Below are 27,203 nucleotides of genomic sequence, written 5' to 3'. Positions count from 1 at the left end.
CTGCAGTTTGAGGACGCCTGGTCTAGCCATTCTGTCTAACAGGCCACACGTGGTTATTAACATTAATTAAATTAAATACAATTAAAATTCTCATTCTTCAATTGTGCTACTCACATTTCAAGTACTTAATAGCCTCACGTGGCTAATGCCACTGGATCAGACCAGTGCAGATAAAGAACATTTCCATCATCACAAGAAATTCTATTGAGCAGTACTGGTTTTGAAGGTTGCTTGATTTTATTAAGTTCATAGTACAAAGTAAGAAACTAAGGCAAAGAGATCTTGTAAGAAAGGTCTGATGTTGATGAACTGATGTCTTGATGTCTGATGAAAATGGGTAAGCGCCTCAGACACAGGTGCCAAGCCACGAGGGAAAAAGAGATCTTGTAAGAAAGGTCTGATGTTGATGAACTGATGTCTTGATGTCTGATGAAAATGGGTAAGCGCCTCAGACACAGGTGCCATGCCACGAGGGAGAAAGGATGGCATCTTTTAAGCGACTTAAACATAAGCAAGCACGTGTGTGCACTGTGGTTGCTGTACTTTATATGTTTGAACATATCCAGATACAAGTGGAGCACGGTCTTTAAGGCCGTTGTCTTCCTTAAATCTGAAGACCTAACCACCTTGTCCTTGGTTAGCATCTTTTCCCACACCCTGCCCCTGGGTCAGGAAAGATTTTCTTCTCCCTCTCTCTGCACACCTTAGAGACCCAGAAGAATCTTCTCCTCTCATGGAACCAAAGCTGAGTTCTCCAGAAACTACTCTGTCCCAGTATAACGCCTCACTCTGCTCTGTCTCTGCGTTCCCTTAGGACAGCGGTTCTCAACCTGTGGGTCGCAACCCCTTTGGGGTAGAACGACCCTTTCACACGGGTCGCCTAAGACCATCAGAAAACACGTATTTTTGAAAAACACATGTTTTTGCACACATGAAGTAGCAACGAAAATAATTTTATGGTTGGGGGTCACCATAACATGAGGAAGTGTATTAAAGGGTCGCGGCATTAGGAAGGTTAAGAGCCACTCCCTCAGAAGCTGGTAGTGCTTGTCAGAGACAATCCGTGACTCCCATTCCTCTGCTGACCCTGCACTGGTTTGCTCCACAGTTTTTGGGGTGCCCAGTCTGTTTCCTTTAGCCACCTAAATATTTCTGTTATAAAGTAGCTGGAGGTGTTGGGGAAAGATTCTGATCTTGGGAGCAAAATATCTCTATGTTAGAATTCAGCTTTCCCACTTTAGTACTGTGCCTGTGGCCATTCCCTTTCTCTGAATCTCACTTGCATCCTCTGTGGGATATGCATGTCTATCTCGTAGTGATGTGGCTGAATGGGATGAAATGAGAAGATAAATGTTAAGCTACTAGCATAGTGCTTGGCACATAGAAGGTGCTTCATATGTGGTAGATAATATAACAGAAGCAGAAATTACAACACAGGTCAAATAAGAGAACAGATCAGAAAGGAAACCTTGTATCCAGAAAGGGGTTGTGTGTGGGGGGGACTCAGCTCAGGGAGATACATTTGTGACAATAATAATGATATAATGAGTAACAAAAGAGTTGGGTTAATTTAGATCCCTTAATGTTCAAAATGAAGGGAGGGCATGTTCAAAAACAGGCTCATGTTCTTTTTTTGAAGGGATCAAGATAAACACCTTGAAAGATGAGGTATTTGAGATAAACTTGAATGGTAGGCAAAATTCTGAAAAGTGGGTGGAGACACCTCCGGGAGTGGGTAGAAATGGAAGAATACGGAAGTCTGCAAAGAAGAAGCGGTATGAGAAAAGGGCAAGGAAGTTGGATCCCATGCGGGATGGCAAGAATGAAGCAGATGATAGTAATAACAGCAGCTTTTCTTTGCAGGTGCCTCATGCGTGCAAAAGTGGGGTGGTATGCAGGGAATATGGGGAGGTTATGTTCTATGGGGGTTATAATAATACATAGGGGAGTGGAAAGGAAGAGACACCGCGGAGTTGGAGAAGCCACATTGGGAAGGATATTAAAGGTCAATGTGAAGGGCAGGGACTTAGCCCAGTCAGCAGTGTTGAACGTCTGTCTGGCCAGGTGCTGACTGCACACAGCCAGCTGTTGAGAAGGCCGGGCAGAACACTGGCTTTCGTATTCAGTCTTTGGCCCCAAACACCTGATACAATTATGAACCCTGTCTCCTACAAAAACGAAAAAAAAAAAAAAAAAGAAAGAAAAACAATAATCACCAAGACTTTTTTTTTTTTTTTTGAGTAGGGTAGGTAGGACTAATCTTATTTCAATTAATTTCCTTGGCAGTAGATGTTACCAGTGTAAGATAATTTCTGTCCCACCCCCGTCGCCCTTCTCTCTTTTTTCTTTTTAACCAGTAGAGCTGTTGGGTAGCTAACTTTAACCTTTTAGAAGCAGCATGGAATAAACTAACAGTTATTTTTAGGCACTTCATCACAGGACAAAGACCATTGCTGGATGAAGAAATCAACAATCTTTGAATTTTTTCCTGGTCACAGCTAGAGAATAAACAATTCATTTTTAGATAAAGATAAAACTTCCAACTGCCTAGAATCATATTTCAGAATTAGTTTCTTATGACTTCATTTTTAGCAGCTCCCAGAATATATTTATCTTATTGCCTCGGACACATACATGAAATATCTGAGGTTTGGGAGGACACGGAGGATTCCTACTATTTAGAAATATGGACGAATTTATTTCCACATCATTTTGGCAATGCACGAGGGAGCTTACACTGAATTTTTCTTCTCACTTACAGGCACAAGAATTTTATTGTGCACAGTCTGTCAAGCATAGAGTTGTTTACATGGGCATTCTTAAATGTTCTAGAAATTCCTTACCCCTTATCCTTCCCAATATCCATAAATTCCTTTTTGGAATGTGTCAGGAAGAGAGAGGAGCCAGGGAACAGCCATAAGTGAGGATTTCCAAGGACATCTGATCCCCACCATTGAGTGAGTCCAGAACAACCTGTGTCATGAAAGAATTGAGAAAACTCTAACTGTCAGGCCAAAGACCCTCCAAGCCTCGGTGTTTGGATTCCAGAACTGAGAAGCAGTTATTCATTTAGGTAATATGTTGGCTTAACTGTTTCTCAGTTAGGAAACTAGGAGATCTAGTGATTATCTCAGAGTACTGAGAATTAATTCATTTTAAAATTATTTACTCTTGCATTCAATAGAGATGACTGGAACAAGTATAAAAACAGGCTCCTACTGGGATAAGCTGGGGGTGGTAGGGTGTTTCAGAAACTAGTGGCGGATAGATCTTGCCCTTACTGAGTTCATAGTTTAGTATTGAAAGCAGACATATAAGCAGATACTTATTGGGAAGAATGATAAATGTTAAAATTGACAACTATCAATTTGATCAAGAAAATATTTGAAAATGTCTGCTCTGGAATCAAATACTGTTAGATCCTGGCTCTTGCTGTCTGCCACTTGCCATTAGCTTGAACCATATGGAATAAATATTCTTTTTTTTAAGTCAAAAAATGGCTGGTGGTGGCAACTCCATAGGATTCTATCTAGTAGCTGCTTTGGATGTGTAACATTGCCTCTGTGAGCCTCAGTTTTCTTGTCTGTAAAATGGTAACACTGCATCAAGCTCACAATAAGGTTCTTCCAACTGCAAGTGAGAAGGATCAGATTAATAAGATAATGCAGGCAGAATACTCTGCAGCTAACACTTACAAGGAAGGAGATGTTAGTAGCTGGTGTGTATTGGTCTCGTGTGATTACCTGTGTCTTTTGTTTGGAGAAGGCACTAAGCAGAAGGCCAGTCTCTGAAGGATGAGATTCATAAGAGACTTTTGGGGAGCCCTCTCTTTCCCATGTTGCTTTATCCATGGAAGTGTATAAATCTTAGTGTTCCAGTTTGTCAGGTGACAGGGAAGCTCTGAAATTTTTAGGAAAGTGTAGAGTCTGTGGCTATAGTTCTGGTTTCCCTCTTAGCCTGTCAGTTCTATTTCAGTAGCAAGAAAAGAAAGGGAGTGAGCCTGGGTGGGGCTCTTTTTTGGGAGGTCAGTTCACTGGCCAAGGTTTCTCAGAGGCAGAGCTGCTACTGGGATGGTTGTCCATGCTGCTGAGCCAGGGTTTCTCCAGAACAGACTGCTTGTGGTTTAAACTTTTAAGACAATGTTCCTAGCGGGAAACATTTGGCCCAGCTTCTCAGTACTTTCCAAAGGCACAGACAGACCTCAGATTACAGAGTCAAAATCATTCTTGAGGAGGACTTAGAAGCAACTGTAGATGGTTGACAGGAGCCAAAATCTGAGGCACTCACACACACACCCTATTCTGGTTGTGTATGGCAGGCCTTGCTAATCAATAATAAGAAATTCCTTTGGAGTTCTGCTTCAGAATCATTCTGGATCTATCACTCCAGGAGGCCACATGCAATTAAGTAGAGATAGAATATGACATAAAACATATTTACTGTAGTGTCTACTTATAAGAGAATAACTGAACAGGAGTACCCAGAGAAGGTCACCAGACAGTTAGTGGTAAAGCTGATATTAAAACACAGACATATTGCCTCTTGGTCAATGAATTTGACTGAGGTTCATCTCTTTCTCAAGACCACTGGGAAGCCTTCATAAAGAAGTGCATATGGGTGAACTGGCTGGCGACCTGTAGAAGACTGAAACTGGACCCACACCTTTCACCATTAACTAAGATAGACTCTCACTGGATTAAAGATTTAAACTTAGGACATGAAACTATAAAAATACTAGAAGAAAGTGTAGGTAAAACACTTGAAGAAATTGGCCTGGGAGAATATTTTATGAGGAGGACCTACTGGGCAATTGAAGCAACACCAAAAATACACTACTGGGACCTGATCAAACTAAAAAGCTTCTGCACAGCCAAGAACACAGTAAGTAAAGCAAGCAAACAGCCTCAGAATAGGAGAAGATATTTGCAGGTTATGTGTCCGACAAGGATTTAATAACCAGAATCCATAGAGAACTCAAACATATTAGCAATAAAAGAACAAGTGATCCCATCTCAGGGTGAGCAAGGGACTTGAAGAGAAACTTCTCTGAAGAAGACAGGCGCACGGCCTACAGACATATGAAAAAATGCTCATCATCCTTGATCATCAGAGAAATGCAAATCAAAACCACTTTGAGATATCATCTAACTCCGGTAAGATTAGCCCACATCACAAAAATCCCCAAACCAGAGGAATGCAAACTAGTACGTTCCTTTTGGAAAGATATTTGGAGAACACTTAGGGATCTAAAAATAGACCTGCCATTCGATCCTATAATTCCTCTACTAGGTATATATCCAGAAGACCAAAAATCACCTTATAACAAAGATATTTGTACCAGAATGTTTATTGCAGCCCAATTCATAATTGCTAAGTCATGGAGAAAGCCCAAGTGCTCATTGACCCACAATGGATTAATAAATGGTAGTATATGTACACCATGGAATATGCAGCCTTAAAAAAGACAGGGATTTTACCTCTTTCATGTTTACATGGATGGAGCTGGAACATATTCTTCTTAGCAAAGTATCTTAGGAATGGAAGAAAAAGTATCCAGTGTACCCAGCCCTACTATGAAACCAAGTTATAGCTTTCATATGAACTCAATTATAGCCCAAGAATATGAGGAAATGGGATAGGGAGGGGAGAGGGAGGATGGGTAGAGGCGGGGTAATCGCTGGGACCACACCTACGGTGCATCTTACAAGGGTACCTGTGAAATTTACTAAATGTAGAATACAAACGTCTTAACACAATAACTAGGAAAATCCCATAAAGGCTATGTTAACCAGTTTGATGAAAATATTTCAAATTGGGCAGCGCCTGTGGCTCAGTGAGTAGGGCGCCGGCCCCATATGCCGAGGGTGGCGGGTTCGGACCCAGCCCTGGCCAAACTGCAACAGAAAAATAGCCGGGCGTTGTGGCGGGCGCCTGTAGTCCCAGCTGCTCGGGAGGCTGAGGCAAGAGAATCGCGTAAGCCCAAGAGTTAGAGGTTGCTGTGAGCCGTGTGACGCCACAGCACTCTACCCGAGGGCGGTACCGTGAGACTCTGTCTCTACAAAAAAAAAAAAAAAAAGAAAATATTTCAAATTGTATATAAAACCAGCACATTATACCCTACAATTGCATTAATGTACACAGCTATGATTTAATAAAAAAAATTAAAAAAAGAAGTGCATATGTACAACTTAGGGATTAGATATAATAATAATGTACTGTATACCTCAAGTTTGCTAAGAGAGTAGATCTGTTCACACCCCATACATTCAAAGGTAACTATGTGAAGTAGTGGATGCATTAATTAGGTTGACTCTAGTAATTATTTCACAATGTATATACATGTATCAGCTTATCACATTGTATACCTTAAATGTATATAATTTTTATTTGTCAGTTATACTGCAATAAAGTTTGAAAAAAAACTTTAAAAGAAAAGAGCATGGGCGGTGCCTGTGGCTCAGTGAGTAGGGTGCCAGTCCCATATGCCGAGGGTGGCGGGTTCAAACCCAGCCCCGGCCAAACTGCAACCAAAAAATAGCCGGGCGTTGTGGCGGGCGCCTGTAGTCCCAGCTGCTCGGGAGGCTGAGGCAAGAGAATCGCGTAAGCCCAAGAGTTAGAGGTTGCTGTGAGCCGTGTGACGCCACGGCACTCTACCCGAGGGCGGTACAGTGAGACTCTGTCTCTACAAAAAAAAAAAAAAAAGAAAAGAGCATATGAAAGGCTTCAAGTAATTCTTAGTCTGAGGGCATTGTCATGGTCTCCAGAGAGAAACATCAGTGGCAGGATCTTGGAGAGCATCTGCATTAAAAGATTCCTAGACTTCTTCTTCCTCCCTCCTTCCCGTAGGGCTTTTCCACTTTTCCATCCATCCATCCATCCATCCATCCATCCATCCATCCATCCAACTCTCCATCCACCCATCTATCTCTCCATCTTTTCCGTAAACAGTTATTAAAATATAATAATTTACTAAGCCCTGAGTTAAGCAAGAAGGGTACAACACTGGAGGAGATAAACATGCTTTTTATAATCACAAACTTTACAATTTCCTCCTAAAGGGTCACAAAATGCAATTGCCTTTAAATCCATATGCCGTGGATTTAATATCTGTGATATTCTTAAGTGCCATTGCAGATTGGAAACGTGATGCATGCTCCCCAGCCACTAGTCAGTATAAATGTTAAGATTCTTTCAAGATCGAATTGCTATTTACTAACTATGGGTTGAACAATGCGCTGGGTGGTGGGAAAATGGGCTGAGCAAGCTGTTCCCTTTTCCTAGAGATCTCAGAACTAAAAGAAGATACAGCAAGGTTTAGAAGCAGCAAGAGCCTGAAACAGAACTGAGGATATGCCACTCTGAGCTGGGAAGGTCCTGCAAGGCTTCCTGGAGGGGGTCTTAGAATCACCAAATATTAGTTGAATAGGTCTCAGAAGATCAGAGAGAAGTTGATATAATAGCAATAATGATAAAAATAATATAGACCTCATGAGCTATCATTTATCAAGTGTCTATATTGTCAGAATTTCTGCTAGCATTTTAAATCTCCAATTTAAAACTCTCACAAAATTATATGAGGTAGTATCTTTATCCTCATTTTGCAGGTAAAGAAACTGAATCATCGAATCATTAAGTGGTTTGTGGAAGTTCAGATAACTATTAAGTTGTGAAGGCAGGATTTGAGCCCAAGTCCCTCTGAGTCCAAAGTCAGTGCTCTGAACCACAATCTTAAACAGCACAAAAGTGCTGGAGGGCCAAGGAAAGGCTCTGTCCATATGATTTCTAAACACCTGGCTCAAAGGAGAATGCTGTCAATCTCCTGGAATTAGAACCTTTAGGTGCAAGACATCCGGGGATGCTGTGGAGATGAAGCAAACTGACAGATACCTTGGAGATACTCCCATTTCTCAGTTATCATTGGGAGAGGGTTCCAGATGTTTCAAAGGCTTCTAGAAAGCTCTTTTGCTATCTCTGAGTGAACAAATCAATCAGTCCTTCAAGATGCACTCTCTCTCTCTCTCTCTATATATATATATACACACACACACACACATACACACGTAATTGAAAGCTTTCTCAGGTAAATTCAACCAAAATTAATCCTTTCTTCTCCTGAATTGCCTGAGGAATTGATCTGATATTATCTCCATCGTATTGTATTGGAGCGGCTTCATTATGTATGTATCACTCCCTCTCTTAGGAAACAGCTAATTCTATCTTGTACTTACGTTAACTGTGTGCAGTGGGTCTGTGTGCATGCCCTGTGGAGGCAGGAACTGTGTCTAAGATGCTCATCTCTGAATGTCTAACACCTGACCCTCTGTCTAGAACATAGTAAATGTACTGAATGTACTTCTCAGTTTAAACTTATACATGGCAGGTTCTCATATCTGTGGAATGAATAAATGAGCAAATGCTCTTATTTCCATGGAAGCCCTTATGTAATAGGTTCTCCTGTGATCTCTGCTAAAGCAAAATGTACCAAGGAATTTATCACAGCCTCAACTCTGCAAATAGTTTATTTCTTGCCTTCAGTTATTCCACGAGTATGGTACTTACTCTGTGCCAGATACCACAGTGAGTTCAGAGCTTACAAAAGTGACAAGGAGAGACCTGGCTCCTTCCGACATTTTAGTCATAACCCCAAGGGCTTTTGAAAGACCAGTGCTATCTGCTATGAGATATATTAAGAGTAGAGTATAAATGTCTTAACACAACAATTAAATAAGTGAGGTAAAGGCTATGTTAACCAGTTTGATGTAAGCATTCCAAATTGTATATAAAATCAGCACATTGTACCTCAGAAATGCATTAATGTACATGGTTATGATTTAATAAAAATATATATTTTATACTACATATCCAATTTCCTATGCAATTAAAAAAAAAAAAGACCAAAGTAAACACCTTTGTCATGAAGTGGGTTTGGCCAGGCCTGTAATACACTTAACATGATAATTTGACTCTGGTGTGAAGGAGTACCCTGGGTTACTAGATGGCAACCCTTCTGATTTAATTGCAGTATTGTTGGGTGTTAAATCTAGGTCACTCTCTGTTTTGAATTTTTACCTTCATTATTTTTGAGTTCCCGAGATTTGGCCTTTCATGGGACCATGTCATAGAAGATATAACAGATTGAAGATCTGGAAAACAGGGCTCTGAGTCCCACTTCTGCCAACCAGGACTGACCAACGAGGTCATTCTGTGACCTTGGACACACCACTTCCACTTGTCCTGCCCCCATTTCTCTTGTAAAACAGGCAACCGTGTATAGATCCCAATTCTGAGGGCTTTATAGTTCTTGTGACCTGTGGTTTATTGCTAATTTGGTAATATTTCTGTTAAAATTAATTTTGGATTTCATTTTGGACCCAGTGAAATGGCCAATAGTAAGTACAAAAGGTCCGAAATTCTGCGTATTGTTTTCTGTAGTTGTTCAGTTTGAGTATCGGTGGTGCTTCATGGCCTCCTCTCTCTCACCCCTTGAACAGAAGTTTCATTACCAACCAAATTAAATCCACAAATCTTAATCCATAAAACCTTTCCATCCAGACCCAATAATGAGATTCATATTTGTGGTTTAGTATACCTATAAAAAGCTCAGATGAAATATGACTAGATCCATTGATAGATTCAGACCACAAACTGCCCTGGTGAGGTCTGGTTTCAATTTTTGAAATAAAACTTCTGCAGAGCATTTGCTTTTTCTTTTCCATTTCTTGCCGAGACAGAAAAGAAAATAAAAAGTGGGTCTGACCAAGTGGCAACAATATAGATTCCTGTAAAATTCTGGAAAATTGTTTCAAAAATAGATTTGAATTCATTTCCCAATGGAAAATGAGTCCTCTATTTCAGCCTTCATCCAGAATTTTAAGAAGCCCAGTTGGCTCTTACACAAGTATTGAAAAGTGGGTTCTCAAGTTCATGAGCCAAGTTCAGGAAGTAAAGAGGTTTATCTAGGAAGGACAAGGATACAGCATGACACAACCCTAAATAAGAAAACGTCTGAATAGGGCTCTCTGACATGCTGGCTTTGTGAAATGGTTATTAGCTACTTGATGCTAGAAAGTAAGTCCTGAAAGAGTTCAACGATTCTTAAGGAGAGAGAAAAGCACAGACTGTAGAGTCAGAAAGACCTGAGATCAAATTTTACTGGGGAACCTGGATGAAATCCTGTAACTTTATGAATTGTGGCTTATTCAACTAGGAAATAGAATTTCTCCAGGGTTATTTGAAACAGTGACTAGATGAAGGAGCTATAAATGCCCGGAATATTAATAATGAAAGCCACTCAAATGTTAGAATCTCTTCTTTTCTCCCCTTTCCCTTTTTGTCTGTCCTTATTAGGGAACTCCAGGACTGGCCATACCAAAAAAGGAGACTAATACTCTAGAGGTGGTTCAAGCATTAGTTAAAATAATAATTGGTGAAGATAATTGGTTTGGGATGACAATTATATTTCAATGTTGAAGAGCTTTTCATAATATAGCTATGTGCAGCTGCTTTGAGGAAGACTCTGTGGCCACATTTGAACTCCAGGGGAAAAGGATTCAGCATAAATTAGCAATGTCCACTATGGGTATAGGAGGGTGTGTTGATAGGTACATCAAATGCAGTGGAAACTCGGTAAGTTGACTGGTCAACACACAGAAGTGGGCAACATAAGGGACCAGGCCTATGTACTGACACATACATGTGGTGAATGTTTGGTCTATGAAAATTAGGTCTATGAAATTAAGAAGGTGGTCAATGTAGGGAGGTGGTCGACTACGGAGTTTCTACTGTCTTTGTCATAGCAGAACCAGATAGGTTTGGAAATCTATTTGAACCCAATATGTTGAATGGAATTCTGCTTGACTGGGGTTTACATTAGAAGGAGCCAAATGGAGTCACTGGCAATTAAAAAAGCTTGTATAAATCGAGTTCAATACAACTTAATGCATTTTGATAGAACATAACTCCTGAGAGGAAAATATTACCTCTCAGACTAGAAGCAGGGCCCTGGACTCTTAGGGAAAAAACTAAGACTATCCCAATAATTAATTTGTGTGATTCCAGGCAAAGAAAATGCACTTCATTGTCTAATTTTTCCTTTCTCAAAATGGGACCATTTAAATGCTACAATAATAGCGAACACTGACTGAACACACGTGTGACAGGTACCGCTTCATGTGTCTTCTGAAGATTATCTCATTGGATCCTCTCCAAGACCTTGGTGGTAACTCTGGTTTATCAATGAGGAAACTGAGAATTCTGCATCTAGAAAGGGGAAGCAGGAATTGAGTCCAGGCAAACTGATTCATGAGTTTTAATGACAGCAAAGGGTGGGTTGCGTGACTAAGTTAAAAGGGGTAACGTCAAAAGGATCCAGTGTTCGGGGTTCAGAATAGCTATTGGCAATGAATGATTTTTATGATTTACAGATAAAGCAAGAGAAGGTGCACAAGAGCCTGAAAAATAGAGATACATCTAACATTTGACTTGGCTTTAATTTAGCTGTGTGTAACTTTAAGCAACATTTTCTAGACTACAAACTACAGCACGTTGATCAGTATTCATGCAAGGGAAAAAGATTTCCTAATTCAACATTTGGAAAATGTTATTTTTTTTTTTTTTTTTTTTTTTTTTTTTTTTGGTTTTTTTGGCCGGGGCTGGGTTTGAACCCACCACCTCCGGCATATGGGACCGGCGCCCTACTCCTTGAGCCACAGGCACCGCCCGGAAAATGTTATTTTAAACTCAATTTTAAGCCAAAGAAATGACACTGACTTCTTTACTTCAGGTCTTTCATGGATTCATGCTCACTGAAAAATCTCCAAGAAGGGGACAGTATGTAGAGTTTCCCATATTTACTTGATAGTTCTACGTTTGAAGTGTATCATGGGATTAGGTTTGAGGGCACATAACAGAGGCAGTGCTGACCCTTTCTCCTTTCATGTCTCTATAAATTTGTTGGGAGTGAGGATATACACAATTGTGATCTGTCTGTGATGAAGGGTGAGACTCCAGCATAGAAGATTTTGAGCAACTCAAACTAAGAGTGGCACAAATAGGTTACCACTTATCCCGTGCCTGGCACTTTACAGATTCTATTTAGTCATGATGTCAACTGTGTCAGTAAAGGAGCACTGTTTGTATTTTACTGGTAAAAATATGCTTGAGAAACTTAAATATCATGCCCAGCCAGTAAGTATTTGTGTCAGAATTAAGAATCCAATCTTATAATTCTAAACTCTATGGTCTTTCTGCTATATCAAGTTATCTTTTGAATGTAGCTATGTTCCAATAAAACTTTATTTACAAAGATAGGCTGTCACCCTGTGGTCTACTGACCCCTACCCAAATATAGTAGTTAATAAATGACAGCTTCTGTTGTAAAGCCAAACGTGATTAGAAATAAACAGTAAGGAAACTTAAATTTTGTTGACTACCTACTACGTTCTTGTTTTGTGCCAAAATTTATGCTAAATACTTGTTACACATGCTATCACTTATCTTGTCATCTATCATGACAACTTGGTAAGATAGGTGTTATGCCTATTTGGGAATTAAATGGAAACTCAAGGAGCTTCAGTGATTGGCTTAAGAGGTAGAGCCAGCTTTTGAACTCTGATTTGCAGTTGTAAAATTTATACTTTCAACTACATTCAAAAGATAACTTTTGTTCAATTTAAACCATTACTATTGGTATAATAAATATCAGAGGGAAACTCAACATCATTAATGTAATAGAGTCAGCTGTCGAAGTCCTAAAATGGGACAAGGTGGGAGGGTGGTGTTGGGGAATCGGGGTGTACATGATTATTTCATTTACTGTTTTCAACTTGAGGGGAGGGCATGAAGCCAAATGTACTGTAATATCTACATCTCAGATGAATCTTTGAAGCCCCTGACAGAAGCCTGCTTTCCTCAAGTCTGGCTGGGAGAGAAAGTTAATAAGCGAGAGGAAGAGAAAGTGAGAAGTAGCAGACAGGGGAGCTTAAAAATGTATCATTTCTGGAAAATTGGGCCTCACACTATGCACTATCTAAAAAAAGTATGTTTTCCAAGAAATCAGACAAGGCACCGGAACATTTCAGAGGGTCTGGAAACTACCACTTTCATTTTTGAAAGCCTGGACGTGTATGAATAAACAAAAAGTAAGTAAGGAAAGCAAGGGGTGGGGGAAGGCCTTCTAGGCAGGACCATTTAAACCAGCATATGTCAGGAAAGTCAATAAACTTAGAGAGAAATAAACGTCAGATGGAAGCAAGGGCGAATAGAAGATGAATCACACAAATGAACAACTTTTAATCATTCTTCTGACCTTCCTTCGGGTAGAGAGTTTGGCATTATGCTTTTTTGTTGTTTCGGGTTTTTTGAGATTGCGTTTCACTATGATGTCCTGAGTAGAGTGCCATGGCATCATAATAGCTCACAGCAACCTCAAACTCTTGGGCTCAAGCGATCCTCCTGCATCCTCCTCCCAAGTAGCTGGGACAACAGGAGCCTGCCACAATGCCCGGCTTTTTTCTATTTTTAGTAGAGACGGCGTCTTGGTCTTGCTCAGGCTGGTCTCAAACTCCTGCGCTCAAGGGATCTTCCTGCCTTTGGCCACCAGAATGCTAGGAGTACAGGCATTATATTTGTGAATGGGGGACTTAGAAGATAAACTTTTTTTTTTTTTTTTTTTTGTAGAGACAGAGTCTCACTTTATGGCCCTCGGTAGAGTGCCGTGGCCTCACACGGCTCACAGCAACCTCCAACTCCTGGGCCCAAGCGATTCTCTTGCCTCAGCCTCCCGAGCAGCTGGGACTACAGGCGCCCGCCACAACACCCGGCTATTTCTTTGCTGCAGTTCGGCCGGGGCCGGGTTTGAACCTGCCACCCTCGGTATATGGGGCCGGCGCCTTACCGACTGAGCCACAGGCGCCGCCCCTAGAAGATAAACTTTTATTTCTGCCTAACTCAGTATCATATTGCTAGGTTATGGTGACGGGAAATTAAGTATAAAGATTTAGCATAGTGACTGGCAGGAGTCAGTAACATTTTAAAAAATGATTAGATAATAAATATGTTCAGTTCTGGAGTTAGGTGATCTCTGTCACAACTAGTTTCCCCAGTTCTTGTAGAGAAAGTAGCTATAGGTAATGCATAAAGGAACGAGCACAGTGCGTTCCAATAAAACTTTATTTACAGAAACAAGCTGCTACCCTATGGTTTGCTGACCCCTGCTGGAATACAGCAGTTAGTTAATAAATAGCAGTTTCTATTGTAAAACCAAATACAAATGGAACTGAACAGGAAGGAAACTAACATTTCTCTGAATGTCTATTATGTATTTGGTTTGTGACAGACTTTATGCTAGATACTTTTTGCACAGGCTATCATTTATCTTGTCACTTGTCATGATGACATGGTAAGATAGATATTATGATGCCTTTTTGGGAATTAAATTGAGATATGAGGAGGTTACATGATTGACTTAAGAGGCAGAGACAGCTTTTGGACTCTGATTTGCCGCTTTAAAATTTGTGCTTTCAACCACATTGAGCTACACTGGGCTGACTCCTCAAGCAACCTTGTTCGGTTCATGTAAGTTGAAAACTTAAACTCACCCTGCTCAATAAAGAAAGAAATCAGAGTCCAAGTGGATTCCTCTACCATCTCCTACCCACCCCTTCAGTAGCTCTCGGGTGGCTGTCCATGTGTAAGCACCAAAATATTTGGCCTCTGTCTTTTTCCCAGAGTCTCTGGCTGGATCTCAAGTTTTACACACTTCCTCTCTGGAGAATGCTTATGCCAAGGTGTACCATTTGCAAATGTTAATTAGTTTCTGGGCAATATTGGCCAGTTTCCACTGGCCTGAGATGGGGTCCTAGAATTTGCGGAGGCCTGGCTGGGTGCTTTGATCGTCTTAGCCAAAAAGAGTTGCTTATTAGGATGACAGTAGGTCTTGCCTCTACTTCTAGAGCTAGGTTTTCCCACCTGGCATGCCCATTTCAGCCCAAATGGTATGTTTGACTTGTAACTGTAGATTTAGATGAGTGAGAGCAAATTTACAGTCTCTTTAAAATCTACAAAGCCTTATAGTCCATTGCAGAATTTCCCAGACCATGTTCCAAGATGTTTTTAGGTAGGTGTCCTATGGAAGAAGTATTTGTGGTTAAATAACAAAGTTTAACAGATTAATTGCTGCAGGATTTCTTAGGTAATGGATTCCCCTGTCCCAAACCTTCCATGGCTTCTAATCACACTCAGAATAAAACCCAACCCTTCAGCCATGGCCTGCAGATCTCATTCCCTCACTTCATTCGGATGTCTTCACAAACAGCACTCCACGTCCCATTCTATCGAAAACAGTAGTCCTCTCACCACCAGGCCTTGTTTATTCCCTTATGTTGTTTTATATTTCTTCTTAGCAAATATTACTACCTGCAATTTTGCCATATGCTTATTTGATTCCTTTGGATTGTCTGTTTTCTCCCACACCATGGTCTGAATATTAGTGCCTCCCCAAAATTCGTATGTTGAAAGCTAATCACAGATGTGATAGCATTAGCTGGTGGAATCTCTGGGAGGTAATTAGGTCAGAAGACGGAGCCCTCACAAACTGATTAATATTTTTGCAAAGGAGACCTCCGAGGGCTGTGTTGCCTCGTCTGCAATCTGAGGACACAGAAGTCACCATCTATGAACTACGAAGGTACTGAACATGCAGGCACCTTAATCTTGGACTTCCCAGTCTTCAGAACTGTGAGAAACAAATTTCCTTTATTTAATAAGCCCGTCAGTTTATGTTACTATGTATTTTGTTATAGAAACTTGAGTGGACTAGGAGATCCCATCATAATGTAAAAGGTCTGTAAATAAAAGGATCTTACCTGTCTTGTTTTCTATTATATTGCCAGCCCTTATATCTATGTAGTAAATGGACATAAAAGCCGTGAATTTCCAGGAACAAGACATGGTTTCCAGTGTTCCCTAAATGAATTTTGCCATGTCATTAGAATGCTGTCCCACAGGACACACTTTTGGGAACTGCTTCTCCAGTTGGGTCTTATCACCAATAACCATTTCAACAACAGGTAACAAACAGCAACAGTAAAGCCAATTTCTGTACTAATCAATGCACATTTGCTACATTATTCAATCACCACAATAACCTTGTGAAGTAGATGATACTATTTTGCTTTTAATAAGAATAAGGAAAATGAGCTTAGAGAAATGAAGTTACTTGGCCAAGATCATATAGCAAGAAAGTATGTCTTGAACTCAGAGGTTTCTTATGCCAAATCAGTATGTTTAACTATTATTTAGTCCTTTCCCTGGGCTGTGAATTTCTGCATGTCCTGGGATAGAGAGTCTTTTGTCTCCATCCCTCCCTTGAGACTATTCTTTTCTCCCACTAGTTGTTGACTGATCCTTTTTATAACCTCCAGATTTTCAGCTATTTCTTGTGACTCAGCCTCAAATCCCCAGACAGGACTCCTCTGTCCTTGGTACTGGTTTTCTGAACTCCCAAGAAATTCATGCTTTTATCCTGAGGGCTACCTCTGAAAGCAGGGACATTCCTTGAAGTCTTCAAGTCTGTGTCCTGATGGTTTCCTATACTAGAGCTAGGGAGGCTTCTTCCAGTCACATGTTGTCACATCACTCTGCACAGTTACAAGCTTGGAGGATGAAGTGTGAAAACAACTGCAAGTTCATAAACCCTGATGAGGAAGGAGATGTCCAAATGTGGGACACAGCAAGGACCTTTGCCAGTTGTTGAAGAGTAATTTTACTCCAGTTGTGCTAGGTTTCAGATAAATCATGCACAAATTCTCCTTTTTAAAACTACGTTGTCTGGAGGGGTTGACCTATGAATAGACAGATAACTCTAGAATGATAAGGGAGATGATGGGAAAAACATGGACTGGAATGACAGAAAAGGGGCATCTAACCCCCCTGAGAGAGGTAGTATCTTAAGTGGATTTTAAAGAATATGAATATGAGTAGGTGAAAAACAAAGGGAGGAACATTCTAGGTGACAGGGAATGGCATTTATAAGGACAAAAAAAGCACAAAACAGTATGAAGAGCAGGAATTATAGCTGAAGTATCTCTTTGGAGAAACAGGATCTCTTTGGAGACTTTGAGCCAAGTCATGTGAAGCCTTGAATGCCAAGCTGAGGGTCTGAATTTTTCTGCAGGTAGAAGAGGACCATTTGGAAATCTTGAGGCATAGGAATGTTGATTTCCACCACGCAAAGTTGAGGGATAGATTGAAGGGATAAGCTGGGGTGGAAGGGGACAGTGGATGAGCTATTAGAGTGGGCCATTGTGAGATGCATGAAGTGAGGTGATGATGATGATGGAGACGGTGGGTGACAGTGATTTGTTATACAGCAATAGATAACTAATACAGAATTATTGTTACTAGTTATCCTTGGTTCAGTCTATGCTTGGTTACTAGTTATCTAAGGTTCTTCAGAGAATAAGATTCTGTTTATTTTTCTTTTCCAAAAGGAATGTCTTAATTCTATAGCTTTTTATATTGTCCCTGGCTTCCAAGAAAAAGAGTCAGGAGACCTAGGATTCTGCCATGACCCTGCTGCTAACTGGTGGGAGATCTTAGAAAGATCTTGCCCTTCTTCTCGTCTCACTTTCACCATCTTTAAAACAAGGGATGTTAAACTGGGTCAATAATTCATTTTTTCTTTTTGCCACAGAACACTTTCTTCAAATAAAATTTCATAAGGGAGCATGAAAACAGATGAAAGTAGAAGGGCTTTAGTTGAAGTAAGAATAAGTGGAGCTCCACACCTAGCCTCCCATCTCTTCACGGCAACCCCCAAATCACCTCTGAGGTGCCTTTTCAAATACAGTGTGCAAGGTTCTGGCTTAAAGGCTTCCCATCAGCCTTTTAGTTTCAACATTCAATGAGTTCTAGAGAATTTCTCATTTTAATTTTTAAACAACCAACCTCTAAGTCAGAGCACTCTTTTGTAACATCTCTGCACCAACTTCTGATGGCCATCCCATGACCCTGGGCATCTCAGAAAGTTGGCTACTTCCACTGGGGACTATGCTAATGGTGAATCTACCCAGACTGGATCCTTTTTTGGCTTTTGGAGCTCCCTAGCAGGTGGATTTCCTCTGTTGCCTCAAATCTCCTTAGATATTTGCCACCATTAGACTGTCTTCCTAGGTGGAAATCATGGCTTCTTTCTCTAGATGTACTCATATCTTTTAAAAAATACATATATTTTTTCTCACAAGGGATACACTTTTTGATTTTAGATTAATGAGAGTACAACAGATTAGATTGCAATGTTTGCATTTGTTAGGTAAGATCACTATTGTAGTTGTGTCACACAACTAGGAGCTATGCCATATACCCTTACATTGTGCCCAGTAGGTGAGAGCACACCTCTCCCTCTCCCTTATCCTCCCTCCCCCCAACTTGAATTAAATTGAGTTGTTCTCTTGTGTGGGCATGTATTAGTTCATCCACTGGCTTCATATTAGTATGGAATACATTGGATATTTGCTTTTCCATTCTTACAAGGGATATAATTTGAAGGTCACCCTCTTATATCTGCCTTAGTTTTGTTGACATGTATCCTAATAGAATAATTGTTCATTGTCAGTTGTTTTTCTGTAGTTATAACTGTAGCAGGAGTTTTTGTTTCCAAGCTTTAAAGAAGCATTTTGTATTTTTAGTCTGAAATTTATATTTCCTTTTTCATAACCTCATTCTACCAATCACTTCTTTTTATCTTAATCTGAAAGTATTCACATTTATTTAACAATGTTTTTTCTTTTTAACATAAAAGCATATACAATTCAATATGCTTTGTAGCTTTATGAATAAAGCTGTAACCAAAATGTGCTTAGATATATGCTCCAAAACTTGCCAGCTATTTATACTACTCAGATTCATGGACTAGCCATAAGACTTTAAGACTTTAAAACCTAAGATCCATGGCAAAATCTCATGAAGAGATCTGTTTCAATATATCACATATAGGCTCAAGGCTACTTTCTCAGAAACACTAGAGCTTTGTTTTAATTTTGTATTAAAATTTAAAAAATCAAATTATAGCATATATTAACCAACTGAATAATTAAAAAAAAAGAAAAAAAGTTTGATAAAGAGTTTATGAGGGTCGGGCAGGGTGGCTTATGCCTATAATCCCAGCACCGTTATTATTTTGGATCTTGGCGCCTACATTGGATGCAGTGTTCTCAAGTGTCCCTGGACAGCAGGGCCAGGGGCGCTCTTGGCTCTCTCTTCTGGCTGTGCTGTGTTGCTTCTTCAGGTGATGTTACATGCATTCATATTTCATTGTGTCCCTAGTACAGTTCCCCTGGGCACTGCTAATAACCAGGTTTTCCCTATGCAGTATTTGTAAGCTTAGAGTTTTGGACATAGATATTCAATATTTTTCATTCAATATTCAATTCTAACATCTTTTTTTATTTCTTTCTTCCTTTTCTTTCTTTCTTTTTTCTTTCTTTCTCTCTCTCTCTTTCTTTTCTTTTTTTTTTTTTTTATGCTACCAGGCATGCTTTACCTCTGTACACACCTATGGCTGATGAAATTTGAGCTCTTCTACTTCTCCAAGGTATCGCCTTGCTAAGGTCCACCACTGGCAATTCACTCATTTGTTTCACTTCTGTGAGCATTGCCCTCCCTAGGTATCTGCCTTTTAAAGTGTAAATATTCCTCTAGCCGAGTAGCCTACTGTCTGGAACTTTATTTCTTTTCTCGAAAGCAGAACTAATTCTGGAGTCACGTGGCACAGGGAAAGAAGCAGACTTTGGGGGAATTATGTCCAGGGACAGACTTCAATGACACCGCTTCTTATTTTATATAAGTGACAATCTTTCCAGACCTCAGCAAAATAATATATACTAGCTGGAATAATCCAAGAGTGACAAACAGAAAAGTTTATCAATTTACACATTCACAAATTCAAAGTATCCTACTTTATTAAAAATATATTTTAACATGTGAAGATGCTTCATAAAACATAGATCAGAGTCACCAAAGTGGCGCCAAAAACACTTTCAGAGGCAAAGCGGTGCTGCTTTACTCTTCCATTTCCTTGGGGACAGCAGAGAGTTTCTTTAATAATAAGCCACTGAGGGCCTGATACCTGCCAGCAGATGGCTAGGCTTTGGGAAAACAAACTCCAGCATACACAGCTGCTGCCTCACTGGTGTTCTTGACCTTAGTGGTGTACACTCTATTGGGACAGAGGAGAAGATCATGGGGTCAATTATGACAGAAGTGAGTGGGAGAAGCAGAGATCCTGGCAGATGAGACTTAAGGCGGCCTACAGGGCAAGCCCAGCTTCACTTGGGCAGCACTTGCTCACCTGGGTCCACACTTCAAGTCTCAGGCTGGGCAGAGGGAGGCACTGTGGCCAGGGCTTTGCCATCATGCAGCTTACAGTCTAGCAGAAAAAAAGATCTTACACTAGGAGTTGTACACTGCTTGTTTAATATAGTTTCTGCAAGAAGTGAAACCTGAAGGGGCAAGTTGGAGACAGCAAAAATGCCACCTGGCTAAAGAGAATATCAGGTCTGAAAAAGAAGGTTTGAAATCTTCTTTAGCTTTGCTGTGTCTGGCCCTCTTTCCTGTCAGAAGTTGAGTAGAATTATGGTGCTGGGCATGACTGGCCACTGGACGTGAGTTCCAGCTCCACCAGCCGTCTCTGCATGGTGTTGGGTGGCAACTTAAAACTTTTTCAGCCTCTAGCTCCCCACCTTTTAAGTGGGGCAGGCGAATGACACCTACTGGAAACTACGGTTGATGATTAAATGGCATAATGCCTGTAAATAAAGTACTCGGTAAATGTTTATTATGATTATTAATAGCTATTATGATTAGCTATTAATCATTAGCTATTATGATTATCCTCTAGGCCCCACCTAGAAGAATATTTTACACACATTCTTGTTGAAGTTAGCAACAGCCAACTCACCTGCTTGGGGTAAAAGGTGAACATTGGTTAATTCTGAAGCAAAGCCGCCATCTACTTTCAGAGCTTATGAAATATCTCTGGCTCTTGACATAGGGTATTTGGAGAGGGTTAAAGGACTGACCAGAGCTATTTGAGTTACCATGGCTACATAATTAAGGATCTGTGAACTTCAGGAAATTTCAAAAATCTGAGACAATTTGGTGAAATATTTTTTCTTAAATTTCCACTCACAAATAGACTAAAAATACACATGGAAGGGATTTTCCATTCACGATCTGCTTTCAACATGAGCATTTTGCTATTACTGCATGGTGGAAGGTCAAGGAGGGGAAGGATCCTGTTGTTGCTGACAGTGAGCAGAGGCTGCACATGTGAGATAAGGGGAAAGGGAAAAGGATTTCTAGGTTCATGGGCATGACTCAAAAAAAAAAAAAGAAGAAGAAATCTGGTCACAAGGGTGAGAACCAAGTAAGTATATGGGACTTTCTCCTCTTCAAAGGAGCCCCTTATGGTAGGTCAGGCCACTGCCTTTGTGTTGGGCAGAGTTCATGTGTGGGGTTGGCAGGAGGCTAGTTCCATCACAATTTGAGGGATTCCCCCCCTGGAAAGGGAGCCTCCGTCTAATGTTTCGCACATATTGAAGATGTTCAAAATGGCCCAGGATTCATTTCAAGGGGATTCTCAGGTATCTTCCCAGAATGATAAGTGTCTGAATCACAATCTTCCACTCTGAGTCTTATGCTGAATTCGTTATCTACAGCTCGGATTCTACCACCATTTCCCTGATTGTCCAAGGATTTACTGCCCCTGAGGCTGGAGCATACCGATTTCACTTTGTCTCCCCATCAGCTCTGTGAAAACCAGATGTTCTGCTCACCTGGCTCACGGAGAGGGTGCGGTTACAGCTCTGGTTTACCAATCCGGGCTCCCACCTGCAGAGCATGGAGAAGTGGGCGCCTACTTTTCTGGAATGAAATCAGCAGTAGTTGACCTGATTGCTACCTCTAGTTTCATTCTGCTCTCCCCCCGGGAATGGAAATTTGAACTTTTCTGTTTCCAGGCAGACTTGCACCAGTATGAGCTGACCTTTTCTGAGCACTGTGAAAAATGATCCATGCCGGGCTAGGGCTATTCTGTAAAATCAATGGACACCAATGCCAGTTGGGGGCTTGTCTACCATCTTGGCCATTCACCAAGATACTGTGATGACTCCTACAGTCAGTCAGCCCAGGCTGGCTTCAGGAGGCAATGTGGCATGAAAAAAAAAAAAGTAGTAGGGTTTTTAGTTAGAAAGCTTGGGTTAAAGTCAATTCTGCCACTCATGGATAGACTCAGATGAGTCACTTAAATTTTCTTGAGGCTTGATTTCTCTCTCCATAAAATGGAGCTAATAATTCATAATTTGCATTGTTAGACTGAGAAATAGGTGAGAAGATTTGGCAAATCCTCCTGCCAGAGTGTCATGTACTCCTCGACATTAACTTTGGGTGTTTTATCATCATGAAGGGATGCATATTTACAGCCAACTCAATGGTTGTAAACTACATGTACATTTTAAACTGAAATGGCTTTAGGATGGAGGGGCTTGTGCTTTATTTAGGTTAGTTCTCTCTCTCTCTCTCTCTCTATATATATATATATATATTTTTTTTTTTTCTGTAGGACAGCACAGATAGATGTATTTAGAAATCTAGGGAGAGGAGAGAATAGGTGTTCCTAATTCATTGCAAGCACTAGAAAGAGCAGGATTAACGGGGATATGTTTTTCATTCTGTCGGCTTGAATTCCCTTTCCAAATTCCATTCTGGTTATATGATCAGGCTACTGCTGTATTTATGGGTGGCCACGGTCTGCCTGGAGGGGCATATTTAGTCAGAAAGGAAGTATTTATCCTTATAAAAGCAGGGCAAGAAGCAAAGAAGCAGAAAGGTCTCTACCTTAGTGACCATGGGGACATGGTCTGGGACCTGGCTCCCTCATGCTGAGTTCTAGGGCTCTGGAAAATTTACCCAATCTCTCCACTCACCAAGCTATTTCTTTGACCAATAGCCAAAGTCTAAGTCTCAGAGACCAGCTTGGATGTTTAGCAAGAATATGTCCACCAAAGCCCTATAGATTAGAGAGTCACTTCATTGTATATTTTGGCTAATTAGAGTCATTAAAATTAGTTAAAATAATCCGCCTTGCTTAAGCCTGTTAAACTTCTCGCACATATTCCTGTCTAGTGCACTATTTGGGGAATTGCAGAAGGTGACTCAGAAGGTAAAAAAATCCCTTTTGAAGTGCAGAAATGCAATGTGCGTGTCCCTACCCAGTTTCATGATTTGTAAGTGAATTTTGTGTTCAAGATTCCATGGACGTGTCCCAGAGGCTAAGAGTGATGGAGTAAGTGTCAACTAAAGCTGCCCCACATTACCTGTCATATACTCAGGTTTCACCCTACATTCATTTGATGAATGTTTCCATTGTTGAAAATAAGTTTAAAAATCATTGTCTTAAAACATTAATCTTAAGACAAATTCCTATAAATTGATAAGCAAAAAAAAAATAAATAAACAACAAGAAAAACTTCCATTTTTTTTTTAACCCTTACCATGTGCCAAGAGTTTACCATGTATTACCTCATTTGAATGTTGCAAGAGCCCTCATCCTCTTTATATGAATGACAAAGCTGAGGTCTGGGAGGTTTATAACTTCTTGGAGTGGGGAGAGGGAGGTGGTTAGTGGCAGATAAGAAAGGGAAGCAAAGTTTTAAATAAAGCATAGAGGAAAAATATCTTTAAGCTTGGGGACACTCTTTTCAAACTTTATCCAATTCACCCTGTTTGAACAAACCAGAAGATACTCAGATCATGCCTCCTTTTCTTCCCCCCAGCTTGATCACCTTCCTGAAATGCACAGGGCCAAAATACACTAACTTGTATCTCTTGCAAAGGGCTCGGTTGCATATGCTGCCAGCAAACTTTCCACGGGTTTATTTAGGACTGAACAAACCTTTCCCCAGTCTGGAGCTGGGCTTACCAATATCCCAGGATGAGGTGGGAAACTGACTGGGGTGGGCAGCAGTTTTCATTTCTAAAGCACATATGGGAAAGCTCCATTAAAAAGGAAAAAAAAGGTCCACAAGAACATGAAAAAGGAGTATTCATTCTTCGAGGGAGGCTCTCTGTCCTGCTCTCCCACTGGACAGAAAGCATTTCCAACTAGTCCCCAGCCACATTGTACTTTACAGCCAACAGCTTTACAATCTGCAAGTGCCTAAACGCGAAACCTCGTGACATTCTGGAATCAGAACAAGATATTTACATCCAGCCCGGGGCTGCTACCTTTTCTCCCAAGCTGTGCCAACACAGCCTCCTGCTTATAAAACACAGCCAAGTCTCCGACCTGCCAGCCTGGTGAGACGCTCTCAGACGGTGGGGGCTGTGGGCAGGCTGAGGAACAGGGCACAAGAAACAGTCCACAATTGGCTAAGTGCCTCTTTTAACTTCCAGAGTGATGGCAGTTGGGGGCAATGACAATGATTATTCAAACTTCCAGCTATTAAGCACTCACCGCCAATCTCTGTCTTTGTACCTCATTTTTGCCTCATAACAACAACCGAAGTTATCGTTCCCATTTTAAAGAAGTGGAAACTGAGGCTCAAGAAGGTTATGGATTTTTCTCAGGGACATACGTGGTGGTGGTGGTGGTGAGGAATAACAAAGTTACCTCAGGCTTTGAAACCTGAGCTCTTAATCCCCTTATATCATTGATGAGTAATAGGAGCCTCTGGGTTCTTTCCAAAGTCCACCAGGGGAGGTAGGTTTCCCTGTACGTGGGGGGAGTTGTGCTCAGAGTTTTCTGTGATGAAAGGAGGGAAGTGAGAGATGAGTGTAAAGAGATGTGGGATAACACTGCCTCTACACAACCCAGACACGCATGTGCTCCCTGCCAGAGGATCAGTGAATCGGGAGGTATTCACAAGACATCCCTTTGCCTTTAAGAACAGAAGCTGGTGTTCACCACTCTTCAACTGGCCCTGGGAATCACCTCCTCTTTCCTGCCCAGGGCCTTCACCTCTTTGCAAGTCCGACCACAGGATGGATGCTGTGAGGATCAAATGACGGGATGGGTACCAAACCCTCTGTGAACTGTAAGGGTTGTTTAGATGCGAAATTTTCTTGTTCTCTCTGAAATCTTCTATCCATCTACCCCTAATCCATCCTAGAGCAAGCCTATCTGCTTTAAAACTTTACTTCCCTAACTCCCAAAGAAAGAATATCTGCAGGTGGATCAACCAGGCAAGGGGTTAAGAGAAAATTCTTTCTTTTCCTCTGCAGAACAGGCAGAGATAAAAACTTTGCAAAAAGTTCCTTCCAAGTGTGACTATTCACAGAGCTAAAACAAACGTGTAAAAATGCACGACCACAGAGGGGGACAGGTCTGAAACCGTAAGGTGCATCTGATCATAACCACCATGTACCTGCTTTTTTGTACCAGTGCTAAAAATAAAGCAAAAAATTTATAATGAGAAAACCACAGCCCGTGTAGTACCAGCAATGCAAAAAGTACATCCTAACAATCTTTGGTAATGGGAGTGAAACAGACTTACCTTTTCGTCGTGGGAAGAGACCTAGATCTCTGAGAGATCCATGGACGAAGTACCTGGGCGAGAGCAGCCGCGACTTCCCACGTGCGGGGCTCCCCAAGGTACCCCCAGCTGTGCTGTCTTTGTGCGGAGGAGAGGCGCGTGCTGCGCGCAGGAGAGGCGGGTGACAGTAGGCTGGCTGTGGCCAGTGCAGCCAGCTTTGGCTGGCTTATATAGCCAGCTCCTTCCTCTGTAATGGGACGCCTCGCCTCCAGACATCCTTTCCCACTTTTTCAGTTGGCGAATTAAAGGAACAGCCCTCCCAGCGGAACAGGGTTAGCTCATGAAAGACGCACTCGCTGCTCCTGGCTCTCCGCCACGGAAGGAGCCTATTTGCATACAATTTATGGCTAAAGTAGGAATTCCCGCTTCCCCGCCTCCCGCCCCCGACACAGAATACTTGTTAGTGAAGTGTGATTTTTACTTTGCTCCTCACACGAGTTTTCCACTTGTGAGACAGAAGCAGGACCCGCGGCTCTGGCTCCCACACCCGGGCTCACCTGGCTCCAGGCTGCAGCTGCTCAGCGGCACCTTGGAGGAAGCCCTGGGACCACAGCAGAGCTGAGTTCCTGGAAAGAGGAGATAAAGCCCTTCAAAAGCCCGGCCTTCAGGGTTCCTCTGGGCCAGCAGAGAGATAACCCAGGATTAGTTCTTAGCAGGTGGGGACCGGGCAGGGAACACAGATCAGTCCTGCCTTTCTAAGGTGGGAGCCAGCCATGCCCAGCTGCCCCAAGGCTTCTTTGTCCCAGCCCCATTGTCCTACCGGGGAGGCTTTTTGACATTGCCTCTTGCCTGATGGGGTCTTTTTTGCTGTATCTCCTGGGGAAAGGGGTTTCTGAGGTTTTGTTTCAGTGCTGAAAGGTGTCTCCCACAGTCTTTTCTTTAAAGAAAGGTAATAACTTAAAAGGGTAACAACTTAATCTTTGAGCCACAAGCCCGACTTTGCTTTCCAGCCTGCTGTGGATGGTTTCCAAGCTCTGAGTCATCCCTTCTCGGTGGTTAGCATGCACTGAGTATCCGCAGGGCACACAGGGGCATTTGAGGGAAGGAGCGCTTCACCCACGCTCGAGGGATTTCTGGGCGTGTTGCTGCGTATAGTCATGTGTGATGGTGGAGGGAAACGAAACATCAGGTAACCTGTACTACCACGGAGCCCTCCTTTATTACAGCTCGATTAGATGCAGTACAGGGCACATTAGGAACACTATTTCATTCCATCCCTGCAACCACTGAGACCTTTTTACAGATGAAGAAACTGAGGTTTAGAGAAGTAATGTTACTTCACTAAGGGAAAACACCTGGGGAGCGTTTGGATGGCAACCACTGGGCTCCACAGTTCTTTTCCATTACACATGACTGTCCAGGAATAGGGTGTGATGATATTTAAACAGCATTTTATGCCCTGTTGGATTGTTACAACATTTGGATAGAAATCACTGCCATATTTAAGTATGGAAAATATATTTCTTTGTTCCATAAAGCTAACGAGGAGAGAGCTTTGATTTTTTAAAATCAACTACTAATAATGGTGGTCTCGAATAGCCACTTATTTTCTGTACTAAATAATATCGTCCCTACAGTTATTATTATTACTATGGGCCTCTGTTTCCCCATCTG

The 27,203-nt window shown here is 41.4% G+C and overlaps 1 protein-coding gene across 10 annotated transcripts in view; it reads right to left on the bottom strand.

Annotated features, from left to right (window-relative positions):
* TNC (tenascin C) overlaps positions 1–25,746 on the bottom strand; it is a 99,110-nt gene extending 73,364 nt beyond the window's left edge. For 9 of the 10 annotated variants that reach the window (XM_053564604.1, XM_053564619.1, XM_053564627.1 and 6 more), the window contains exon 1: positions 25,551–25,746. The gene's annotated coding sequence lies outside the window, so the exon portion shown is untranslated. The remainder of the gene's footprint in view (positions 1–25,550) is intronic. The other variant, XM_053564633.1, reaches the window with a different exon arrangement.
* Positions 25,747–27,203: the final 1,457 nt, after the last annotated feature.

Source organism: Nycticebus coucang, chromosome 2 (genome assembly GCF_027406575.1).
Source record: "Nycticebus coucang isolate mNycCou1 chromosome 2, mNycCou1.pri, whole genome shotgun sequence".
Lineage (NCBI taxonomy): Eukaryota > Metazoa > Chordata > Mammalia > Primates > Lorisidae > Nycticebus > Nycticebus coucang.
Note: the sequence above shows the minus strand (reverse complement) of the source record. Positions and strands in the feature narration are given on the sequence as shown.